Here is a 12,519-nt window from a genome sequence, read left to right on the forward strand (position 1 = left end):
CCTAGCAGAGGAGAAGGGCCTTAGCACCTCACAGGGTCTGCCTCTTACCAGCTCTGCATTGGCCCTGAGTCAGCACGTGAACAATTTTCTTTTTTCTTTTTTTTTTTTTAAAGATTTTATTTATTTATTTGACAGAGAGATCACAAGTAGGCAGAGAGGCAGGCAGAGAGCGAGGAAAGGAAGCAGGCTCTCCGCCGGGCAGAGAGCCCGATATGGGGCTCGATCCCCGGACCCTGGGATCATGACCTGAGCCAAAGGCAGAGGCTTTAACCCACTGAGCCACCCAGGTGCCCCTGAACAATTTTCTTTTTAGGAATGGTTGGCACACCAGGGCATCCCCTCAGCAACCAGGGATCTCAGCGAGCCTCCTTTGCCGTGTGTCTCAAAATGGAACCACCGCCCACCTCCCCAGATTGGCCAGCCTCCCAGGAGGTCACGCATGTATACATCAAGCGCCTGGCATCCCCTCGCCACCGTCCACAGGCAGCCTTTCCGATGACAGCGGCCCTGTGCAGACAGCGGAGGTTGGGGGTGGGATGACATTCAGCACCGCTCCCCCCATCTGGTGGTTTTTGTTCAGAAGCCAGTGACTCAACAGTACTATTAGTACCCAGTCATCATGCTCTGTCTGCCACGAATGCTGTGTAAATACCGACGCTGGGTCACCGGCCGGGGACAGGAGAACCAGGGCTGAAGAAGGGGGTTTCCGGGATGCAGGGGAGGGGGCTTAGCCCACTGCAGCTGGAGCAGGGCAGGAGGGAAGAAGGGCTCTCCGGGGAGGGGAGTGGCAGGAGGCTGATGAAAAGCAGTTACTCGGACAAGAAAGAGAAGTGGCCAGCAACTCTGCTTCGTGCCCTCGAGTAGCTACAGAGACAATAAGATCTAGCAAATACCAGGAGTCCGAAGCCTCTGTTTCCCCTTGCTTCTCTCTCTGCCACTTCTCCTCTCACTGCTCTCCTATTTACAGGCGGGTCTGATGAGAGAAGGTGCCAAGGAGGAGGCTCGGTCCAGGCCATGTGGCTGCACATCTCTAAAGGACAGGAGGGGCCGCTGTGGACCACCACTGCATCGAGAAGTATGGGGTCACAGCTCTCCCAGGCCTGTGGGGTGCCAGGTGCCCAAGGTCGACTCCTGCACTTGCTCGAGGTCACTCTAGTTCATGGCAGGGCCATTTCCCGTGGTCCTTCTCCCAAACCCCTGGCTTCCTGGGCTTGTTTCATCCCTGACCTACTTCTCCCAAGATAATTGAGAAACGGATGACCGAAGCTGCAGACCTCAGCTTACTGGGAAGGCTTGGGATGGCTGTTCATCAACATGAAAGCATCTGGACCTTTTCTCCCCCCTAAAACAACAAGAAAAGTAAGTCTTGGGCAGATTGCATTAAATACAAATGGCATATTTCTGGATACAGATATATTTTACAAATGTAGAAAAATGGAACTTACCAACATTCACATTGAGAAGGAGGAAACTATTGCTTTGTGGAGTTTTAAGGAAGCTCTAAGTTGCTAAAGGAGTAGATGAGCATCTCAGAGGAAGCCTTGCCTCCAGGTAGGACCAGCTTTGTGGGAAGGAAGGGATCAGGAGTGACTAGCCCGTCTTTCTTAAGATAGAAACTACCTGTGGGATGGCTGCCCCATGAGGCACAGGGAGCACTGGGGTGTCATGTGCCCTGGGATCTAACTTCTTCTTCCTTTTTTTTTTTTTTTAAGATTTTGTTTATTTATTTGAGAGACAGAGAGCAAGCATGAGAGAGGAGAGGGCCAGAGGAAAAGCCTGCTCTCCGTGGAGCTGGGAGCCTGATGTGGGACTCGATTCTGGGACTCTGGGATCATGACCTGAGCCAAGGGCAGTTGCTTAACCAACTGAGCCACCCAGGCACCCAAAATAAAATCTTAAAAAAAAAAATTGCTGACCAAAGAGAAGAGTAGATTTACTCCATGTCTAAGCTAAACATGGACCTTGTTGTTAGGTGCGTTATTAAATGAAACAAGACTGAGACAAAGTGAAAGTTATTTAAAGCTTTATGTTATGCCAAGTATTAGAAATCAGACTGATCAGCCAGGGGAACGAGACTGAAACAAAGTTAAAGTTATGCAAAGCTCTATTCTATGCTAAGCATTAGAAGTCAGACTGACTGGCCAGGGTTGTCTCCATAGAGAGCGACCACCTTCAGCTTACAGGCTCAAGAATCGACTGACTGACTGGTCAGGGACACCTCCGAAGAGGGTGGCCCCTCCCCATCTTACAAACTACCTTTTATAGAGCAAAAGTCTGGCCACATATAGGTGGCCAATGAGATTGTAGTCATGTTAGGTCACAGGCAGGTGGCTAATTGAATTACAATTTACCCTATAGTAGCTGTTTGAACTAACCTATTACTCTGGTCAGAATTGGCGCTCAAGGTTGGTGCCCAAAAGGCGGAGTTTACATTCTTTGGTGGTTTGGGTGACAATATGTGTACTTTTTACTAAGTGGATATCTCCACCTGGACTGACTTATCCTTGTATTCTGGGCTCTGTTATCAGGAACTGGCCAACCTGGCCTTATATTCTGGGCTCTGTTATTAGGAACTGGCTGGCCATATTCTGCTGGTTTCCCAGACTTGTTTTTAAGTAAGTTTTTTTTTGGGGGGGGGCGGCAGGGTCAGTTTAAGTTTTACTGCACAAACAACAAAATGGCTTTTAACCAAGATGGAGTCGCTCTGGCTAAATAGGTCCTTACACTTGTGAGCACCAAACAGCTGGTCGGTCTGGGCTTTCTGGGCTCTGGCATAGGAAAGCCCCATAGACGTGATCCTGGGGCATTGGGCTCACTGTCAGGAGACCAGGGTCTCTCATTCATCATCGGCAAAGTGGCAGCAACAACCCGGTATTAGTTGGCGGGGGGCGGAGGGGATGCCCTAACTAAGCCCCACGACGTGAGGGGTTTAAACAACAGAAATGTATTTTCCCACAATCCCTTCCCTCATGGCCCCAGAAGGAACCAGTCCTGCACATGACTCGATGTCCGGTTTCTAACCACCAGAACTGTGAGAAAATAATTGTCTCCAGCAGTGAAATAAGGGGTGATCCTACGATCCCCCAGATTCAGCCTGACTAAACAGATTATGTGTCTGCGCAGAATTGCGCCTCAGCCTTCCCCACGCCGCTGAACGTGTGACTTTGACCGTGTAATCGCTCCGGGTTAAAATGTATGTATGAAGCACAGATAATAAAAATAACATCTATTTATCTCCCCAGGTGTTCTGAGCCTTCAGTGTGGTTGCGGGGATGATGGATCACAAAACAAAACAAATGAGTCCTTGGGACAGTTGACCCAGGGGCAAAATCAGCTACCACAACAAAAAAGACAAGCTTTCAAACCAACAAGAGAAGACAAGATTGTAATGCCTTCCCAACAACATTGCTTTATTGATGTGATGCAAGGAAAACGACATTAGATTCTATCGATTCTCTTTGAGATCTAATAACATGCTTTATTCAGATCTTATTCACAGACTGCTTTCTCCATGGTCTTTCTCTGGAGCTGAAATTGGCCAGTTACAAACAGAATTTGTTCTCCTGTCCTTTGAAATCACAGAAGCGGGCGTGTTTTAGAACACAAAAGATAACCAAGCTTTCTCCGGGAAACAAAGCAGAGCTGGGAAAAAGAAAAAAAAAACAACAACAACAAAAAACAAAAAACTCCCCTTTAAACAAAATTGAAAGCATGCCTTACTTGAGATTTATTTGATTACAAAGTCTTTCTCAGGGCTAATCAGTTTTAGAAGCTGTTCCTATTGGCACCAATGAGCCAATAAAAAATCCAGAAGGAGAGAAGAAGTATCACAACTCAGGGAAACAAGGTTGTTCATTTTTTTAAAAAGCACTGAATTAATGTTTACGCCGCGGAGTCCAATTATTTATATGTATGCTATAGGTTTTGCATCCCCGGAATTTGTTAGCATTCAGAGTATGATAAATTGTACCTGACTGACTTGTGAAAAATCATCTTGAGAAGGATTTTTTTTTTTCCAGTGGGAAAATATGTAGATGACACACCGTGGTTTATTGGAACTGTTCTTCAGATGAACAGCCTGAAGGGAGAGGCAAGTTTTTAGATGTCACAGCGAATGGTTAAGAATTTCAGCTATGGGGCAGTGTTATCAAGCTCATTGCATCACTGCCCTTCTCTACCTCGTGTTCAGCATCTCTCCAGTAAGTTCCAAACTCAGGGTTTTCTGCAAATTTTCAGAATCTAATCAATGTCAGCTTTTGTATCATTATTATTATAAAGAATCTTTTCCTGTGTATCTCACATCTGCAAAAAAAATTACAAAAAGGATTAAATCTTTTGGAAAAAACAACAACAACAAAGTAGGTCTTTTGCACCTCCTTAATGCATGTACTATGTCAGGTCTAAGAAGGGATGTTAACAAGTGTTAGGAAGCCCATGGAGAAACCGGAACACTCGTGTGTTGCTGCTGGGGCATTGAAGGGTCAGACCCTTTGGAAATGTGGTCGTTCCTTAAAAAAGTGAAGCACAGAGTTACTCTTGGCCCAGCAGCTCCACTCCTAGCTCTATGTGTACCCAAGGGCATCGAATACATGCATCTATATAAAATTTGCCTATAGATGTTCATTGCATTATTCACAATAGCCCAAAGGCAGAAACAGCTTAGGTATCTATCATCTCATGAGTGGATAAGCAAATCATGGTAGAATATCATCTGGCCAAAAGTGGCAATGATAACACTGGTAGATGCTACAATGGGGATAAACTATAAATACATTGTACCAAGTCAAAGAAGCCAGGTGTCACAAAAGACACCTTGGTATGATTCTGTTTTTAAAAAAATTTTTGATGTAGAAGTTTTATTTTTATCACTGGCGAATTGTATTTTCTCTTCTGATTTTTTAAAAAGTCATTTTTTAAAAAAAAGATTTTATTTATTTATTTGACAGAGAGAGAGAGAGATCACAAGCAGGCAGAGAGGCAGGCAGAGAGAAAGGGGGAAGCAGGCTCCCGGCTGAGCAAAGAGCCTGATGTGGGGCTTGAGCCCAGGACCTGAGATCATGACCCGAGCTGAAGGCAGAGGCTTAACCCACTGAGCCACCCAGGCACCCCAAAAGTCATTTATTTTTTAAGTAATCCCTACACCCCGTGTGGGGCTTGAACTCACAACCCTGAGATCCAGAGTTGCATTCTGTGACGGCTGAGCCAGCCAGCTGCCCCTCTCGTGATTATTTGAATACAATATTGTTAGTTTCAGGTGTATAACATAGTGATCCATCTTGTGCGTTTGTTCTGAAATGATCACTTTGATAAGTATAGTCACTGTGGGTGATTTCATTTATGTGAAAGACACAGAACAGGCAAATCCAGAGAGACCAGAAAGTAATTAGCTGTTGCCCAGGTTGGGTTAGGGAACGGTGATGCGTAGGACTGCTAACGGGTGCAGGGTTTCTGGAATTTGGTAGTGATGATGGTTGTGCAACTTTGTGACTGTACTAAAAACTACTGAGTTGTACACTTTAATATGGTTAGTTTTATGGTCTATGAATTATTTCTGGGGGAAAAGTTTTGAAGGCTTAATGTGGAAGATAAGAAGGAAACAAAAACATTGCAGCATCCGGAGATAATCACCGCAAATGTTTTGATGTAGTAGATCCTTCAGACTCAAATGCAAATATACACATTTAAAAATAAAATAAAATGGGATCACACAGTGCATACTGCTGAGTGGAAGTTTTATTTTTATAGTAGTATTCTATATTAGGAAATTGCCTCTACACTTCGGTGACTTCTACCTTGGAATCTTCCAGAGTGTCTGGCCTTTCCACACTTCTTGTCATGTTGTTCTCTTTCCAAAGCTCTTCAGGAGCACTTTCCAAACTATTTTGCACTCCTCGGATCACCAGGGTACTTCCGGGGCTTGCTGTCCCAACTGGCCCCATGTTATAAGATATTTCAATAACACCTATAATTTCTATAGAATTGATTCATAAATCCATATTTCTACCTTGACTTTTATCCTCTCTACTAGTCGTGCATCTCCCAATGCCTACTGGAAATTCCCACTCGGATATTCATCACTGACATGATCTCATGACTAAATCGAGCTCATTATACTTTTCAATGCCACAGTCTGGCAGGGCAGAAGATGTGCTGAGTGCTGGATCTTGAGAGGAGAGTTCGTGCCCACACTTAACCTTTCTGATTCAAATCAGGCTTCTTGGAAGTTACTGAGACCTATTGTGGGTAATTTAGAAATGGGATGTGGCGAGGGACGTGTGGTCGCTCTCGCCACAGGCAGGAAGGCTGGATATGGGACCGGGCAGTGAAAAACAGTACCCGTCCACTTGGCTTAGCCTTGATTTCCTTAAACCGAGAAAGATGGGGATAATTGTGCCTCATGGGATTTGTAAGGAAGACCGCTGGGATTCTGGAAGATACTTTGTAAACCAGGAACCCCTGCACAGGTGTGAAGTTGTTTATATCAGAAAGTGAGGTTTTCTTTCCAGTTTCTGTTCTGTTCCTGACCATTTGTAACCTCTGTGTCCCCTAAGGGTCCTCTCTTACCCATAAGCACCCCCTCCTCGCCTCCGTGCCCCCCCCTCCACACCTCCGTATCCAAGCCACAGGGTTTTTGTTCATTATTCCTTCACCTTTCTCCCACCTTTCTCTCCCCATCATCACTGGCACCTTCTTCAGCTCCACCAATGGAAACCAATCTTTCCCAAGCCTGATTACACATTGGACTCACCTGGGGTAGTGATTTCTGCCTCAAGCAGCCTATCACAGACCTCCTCGTTTATTCTTTTTTTAGATTTTATTTATTTATTTGAGAGAGAGAGAGAGAACAAGTAGGCAGAGAGGAAGGCAGAGAGAGAGAGGGGGAAGCAGGCTCCCCGCTAAGCAGAGAGCCCGATGCGGGGCTCAATCCCAGGACCAAGAGATCATGGTCATGACCCGATCATGACCCAAGCTGAACGCAGAGGATTAACCCACTGAGCCACCCAGGCGCCCCCCTCCTCGTTTATTCTTAAACAAGCTCCCAAGGAGGGCACAACAGAAACAGGCTCACCCTACGGAATCGAGAACCAAGTTTCTCACTTGGAGCACTCATCCCCAGAAAGGGGTTCCCTATGGAAGTAAGTTTGGAAAACGCTGCATCCCTCTCCCTCTTCAAGATCCACAATTTCAGGAGGTCCTGCAGGTAAGATACCTGGACGACTGTGCAAACGCGTAAGGCCTAGGAGACTGTAAACCCATTCTGTCCCATGATTCTGTGGTTTAGGGTAAAAAATATGTATTTGGACTTGTTTCTGGTGCAAAATTCCCCCAAACCCTTGGAATTTCCTCAATGAAGAGAGTTACAAAGGCGCTTGTTATGTAAAGGAGGTGACTTTTGGACCCCACCTCAGGCTAAGGCTTGTTGGCAGGAGAACCAGACTTGCCCTCCCTCCAGTATCCACCCCACCCCCACCCCGCCCTTTCGGTGAAGGGAGAGGAGCGGGAGGTTGAGTTCAAACGGGAGATTGAATCTAACTTGCCTGTGTAATGACAACCCGAAAGGAGACGACTCGGAGAGCTTCCAGGCTGGTGGGCGCGGGGAGATTCAGGGAGAGTGGCGCGCCCAGAGAGCCGGAGGCGCCTCACCCCTTTCCCCACACCTGGCCCTGTGCCCCCTTCCATCCAGCTGTTCCTGAGTCCTCTCCTTTTATATATAAATTGATCATCCAGAAAGTAAAATGCTTCTGAGTTCTGTGAGCCACTCAGGCCGGCTGATCGAACCTGAGGAAGGAGTCATGGAGCCCGTATGACCCCCGGAAGTGTTGACGTTTTGTCTCTTTGCTGACCCTTTGAAAGCAATGACCGTGCTTAGGTTCTTTTAGTCTCTCTTCCGGGTGCAGGGCCCTCGTCCGGTAGGTGTGCAATAAACGGTTGTTGGTTCGCTTCCTGTCTTTTGGGACTCAGTGATTTTGCCATCTTCTCCAGCTAGTGCTGCTGGACCTCCTGGGACGTGATGTTGGTGGTGTCAGCGTCGTTCTGGAGGGCAGGGTGCTCGGGCAGCCATGCACAGGGAGGGAGAGGAGGTCTGGGAGGAACCCGCTGGCTGACAGGGACTTAGGGAAGGGAGTGACAGGCTGAGTCTGTGCCCAAGGAGGAGAGGTCTGGTATTAGTCCTTGCTCTTAACTCTCTCTACTGTCTGGGGTCCTCGATCCCAGCAGCCAAAAAAGAAGGGGCTGGATTTCAAATTTTCCCCATAACAGCAGTTCCCACCCTTGGCCCCGCCGCCATGGGGGTCCCTGGAGAATTGGGCACTTCTGGTTGCTTCTAACCTGCCACCTGTTTCTCTCTAGTCAGAAGGTAAAGGGCAGTGATACTGTCGCAGGGAAAGCTTTGAATTGCTCTAATTCATTGAGGGAGTGAATTCACAGCTTGGTCATGAGTTACTGGTAATCCTCTTGGTGGTTCCAAGGATGCGGCCCTGCCTACCTCCCAGGTGTTCTGGGGCTGTGGCTCCCAAACTTTGGCACCTATCAGGAGAGGTGGGGGGGAGGGCGTGGCAGCGGTTTAACACCCACCCACCGCGCCCCGCCCCAGAGCCTCTGGGGGAGCTCTGTGAGATTGACAGCTCCTCCAAGTTCCGGGGTGACAGCGATGCTGCCGGTCTGGGGAATCCCAGCTTGAGGAGCACTGGCTTTTGGCATCACCTGCAGGAAATATCTCCCTCCTAAATTAGGGGGTTCTCAGTGATTTCCGTGGCTGTCTTCATTCTGGAGATCATCTTTCTTCCATTTAGTCTCTGATTCTTGTCCAGACAGATGGACAGTGGGGAGTGGGAGGAAATCGAGGATAAAAAGACACCAGAGCTAAGTGAGTGACAGATCCAGTATTTAAACTCTGGTCATTCTGGTTGCAAAACTTCTTTTCAGCACTCTGCTGTGTTCTCTTGAAAGCTTTTTAATAAAGAACCTGTCGTCAGGTTGAAGACACGAGCTCCTCTTCGGCCTCTTTCTGGCACCATGTTGAGGATATTTCAACGAAATGATTCAAGTAAAACACTTAAGGCCCGACATAGACGATTTAGCCAATACCTTTATGTAGAAATACATCCTAAACCATAAGGATTAGAAGCATGGGCTCTAGATTAGAATGCCTGGGCTTGAATCCTGGCTCAGTCACATACTAGGTATATGACGGGGGGAGAATTATTTCAGCTCTTTGAGACTCAGTGTCCTCATCTGTGAAATGGGCATGATAATAGTACTTCCAGACTTGTAACAGAGATTAACTGAATTAGTATGGGTAAGATACTGAGGACAGTTCCTGGCTCCGAAGAAGCCTCAATACATATGTGCTCAATGCTTTTGTGCAAAATCCTGGCTCCATGCTTTTGTGCAAACTAAGGTATAAAGAGCACTGGAAAGGAATATCATATATGCCCATCTCACCTGGGTCCTTCTGAACACTTCTCTCACCTGGAGTCAGAGTCCCATTCCCTGGTTTCAAATCTTGACTAAAACCAGTCCTTAGGTCTGGGAGTTGAAACAGGTTACTTCCCTTTTTTCCACCTGTTAAATGAGGATAATAATCAGATCTACTCTAGTTACACTACATGGCCTGAACTGCTTAAACTCTTGGCCCCATTTGCCTCAGCAACTCCCCCACCTCCGCCCTCTTCCCCCCCGCCCCCACCCCGGCCACACACACACTGTGGTGTTTTTGTTTTTGTTTTTGTTTTCAGGTAGTCCTTCTCCAAATCCCAAAGGCCCTGACGGTGTCGTTTTTTTGAACCGATGTGTCAAATGCCCGTGTAGCTCCAATGGGCTTCTTCTTGTCTTGCCGCTAATACATTTTTTACAGAGCATCATCTCCAGTTTCCTTTCAAGTTATGGAGAGGATATCCTTTTCTGGTTAGCCTGCGCAATGGTTGTTTTTTTATCCCCCTCCCTTTCAAAGTAAAGCCTTAACCTTCAGAGTACTGTAAGTAGGTTCAATGTACATACCATTGGAGTAGCGAGTTGAAGTTTTCACTGGAAGTTATGTGACATTTCAGAAGCTGGCATTACAAGGAGTTATGCTGGTATTTCGGACATTTCCTAACCACATCCGAGAGGCACTACATAGTCACGATCTATAGACCACTGAGTCCTTTCTTCCTACACGTAATTCTTTTACAAAGGGTAACTAAGCTGATAGTAAAACATCGTCTGTACCTTTTTAAAGCTGTAGGTGGCTGTTGGTATACATTTTGGGGACCTACTGCAATCTGGCTGTGTTTGTAGTTACAATGACCATGACTTCTAACTTTACAAAAAGAAGTGCGTTTCTGAAATTAAGAAGTACGATCAGTCTGAACATAATTTTAACGGTAAACATACCCCGTTTCTCCACGCTGTTCAGTTTCCTACAGTATTAAAAAATCTTTAATTTCCCTTCTCATTGCAAAAGCAGCATATTCTTGACCGCAATATTAATTTAGGTAAAAGACAGGAAGAAACTTTTAAAAAACCTATAATCTTACCATCCATAGATAACTGATCAACAGGTGGGTGTATGCTCTCTTCGAATTTTTCTTCTATGATTTTGTGCATTCAAAAAAAAAAAGAAGATCCTGCAGTATTTATTTTTCTGTGACCTGCTTTTTTTCAGTGAATTGATTGTGGATTTCTATGTACATCATTTAGAATGGCTGCATAGTATCCCATTTTAAGGAGGTACTGGAATTTAAACTATGGTTGGTCATTGTAAATTGTGTTGGTTGGTTGGTTGGTTTTATTACTTTAGCTATGTGTGATGAACATGCTGTGGTTTTGTGGCTTGATCTTTGGGTAGATCTTTATCGCTTTCAGAAAAATTCCTTTGGGCACAATTGCTGGGTCAAATGGGGTTTTGAACAAATTTGATTTATGTTGCCAAACCACCCCCAGAAATACTGTACTAATTAACGTACCTATTGGTTGTATCTAAGTGCCTTTCATTACAAGAAACACTGGTGCAACCTTTCTTAAAACTTCTGCCAGTTGAATGAATAACCAAAATATTTCCTGGTACTATATTAATTTGTATTTCTTGGTTTCATTTTAGCATTTTAGTATTTACTGGCCATTTGATTTATGAGTTGGATGTGTAATAAGTATAATCTTAACAACCATTTAGTTTGCAAATATTTTTCTCATTTTGTCATTTGCTATTAAGTTTTGTGAAATTTTGGTGCACCTGGCTGGCTCAGTCCATGAGTCATGTGACTCTTGATCTTAGGGTTGTAAGTTCGAGCCCCACATTGGGTGTAGAGATTACTTAAAAATAAAATCTTTAAGGGGCCCCTGGGTGGTTCAGTGGGCTGGGCGTCTGACTTGGGTTCAGGTCATGATCTTGGGGTCCTGGGATCAAGCCCACTTCTGGCTCTGTGCTCAGTGGGGAGTCTGCTTCTCCCTTTCCCTTTGCACCCTCCTCTTGTGTGCTCTCTCTCTTTCTCTTTTTCTCAAATGGATGAATAGAATCTTTAAAAAAAAACTTTTTTGGTAAAATTTTGAAAGTATGATTTAAATTTTTTAGTTAATGAATTCATTTTTACTTGATAATTTCTTCATGTTTTGGAAATCCTTTCTCTCCTCAAGCTTATGGAAATAAGAATTTAAAACTTCCTAGTATTTTTGTTATTTGTTTTGCTTGAATCCTTGAAATACCTGGAATCAATTGGCACATACAGGGTAAGGTAGGAGGGTCTAACTTTATCAGTAGTTTTTATGACCTGTTCATTGTGATAGAATTCACACACAGAAAATTCACATACTGAAGACTGAACGTTCATGTAGAAGTCTTCTGTGTACACGTTTTCAGTTCTCTTGAATCTATTCCTAGGAGTATAACTGCTAGGTCTTACGGTGAGTCTATGTTAATTTTTAGAGGAATTGCCAATCTGTTTTCCAAAGAGCTTGCACCATTTTACATTCCCACCAGCAATGTTTGAGGGTTCCAATTTCTCCACATTCGTACAACACTGTTGTCTGTCATTTGATTCCAGCCTTCTTTGTGGGTGTGAAGTGGTATCTGGCGGCTTTGATTTGCATTTCCCTAATGACTGTAATGTTGAGCATCTTTTCATGTGCTTATCAGCTTATTGGCCATTTAGATATCTTTCAAGAGAAGTCTGTTGGAATCTCTTGCCCATTTTTAAAATGGGTTATCTTTTTATTTTTGAATTGTAAAAGTTCTTTATATATCCTAGATACAAATTCTTTATCAGATATATGCTTCAGAAATCTGTTCTTCCCTTCTGTGAGTTGTCTTTGACTTTCTTTGACGCACAGGAGTGTTTTATTTCTGTGCTGTCCCATTCATCTATTTTTCTTTGTCGCTGGTGCTCTGGGTGTCCTAGCTAAGAAACCATCACCTGCCCCAAGAATATGAAGACTTACCTCTCCGTTTTCTTCAAGTTTTATAGTGTTAGCTTTTACATTTAGGTCTATGATCCATTTTGAGTTAGTTTTGTTCTTGCAAATGGCTGGCTGCTTGCCTTCAAC

The 12,519-nt window shown here is 44.8% G+C and overlaps 1 long non-coding RNA gene across 1 annotated transcript; it reads left to right on the forward strand.

Moving 5' to 3' along the window:
- Positions 1 to 808: 808 nt before the first annotated feature.
- Positions 809 to 3,433, forward strand: LOC123947045. The gene is made up of 2 exons (XR_006819692.1): positions 809 to 1,359; positions 3,243 to 3,433. It is a non-coding gene; the product is annotated as an uncharacterized LOC123947045 (long non-coding RNA).
- Positions 3,434 to 12,519: the final 9,086 nt, after the last annotated feature.

This window comes from Meles meles, chromosome 7, assembly GCF_922984935.1.
Source record: "Meles meles chromosome 7, mMelMel3.1 paternal haplotype, whole genome shotgun sequence".
NCBI lineage: Eukaryota > Metazoa > Chordata > Mammalia > Carnivora > Mustelidae > Meles > Meles meles.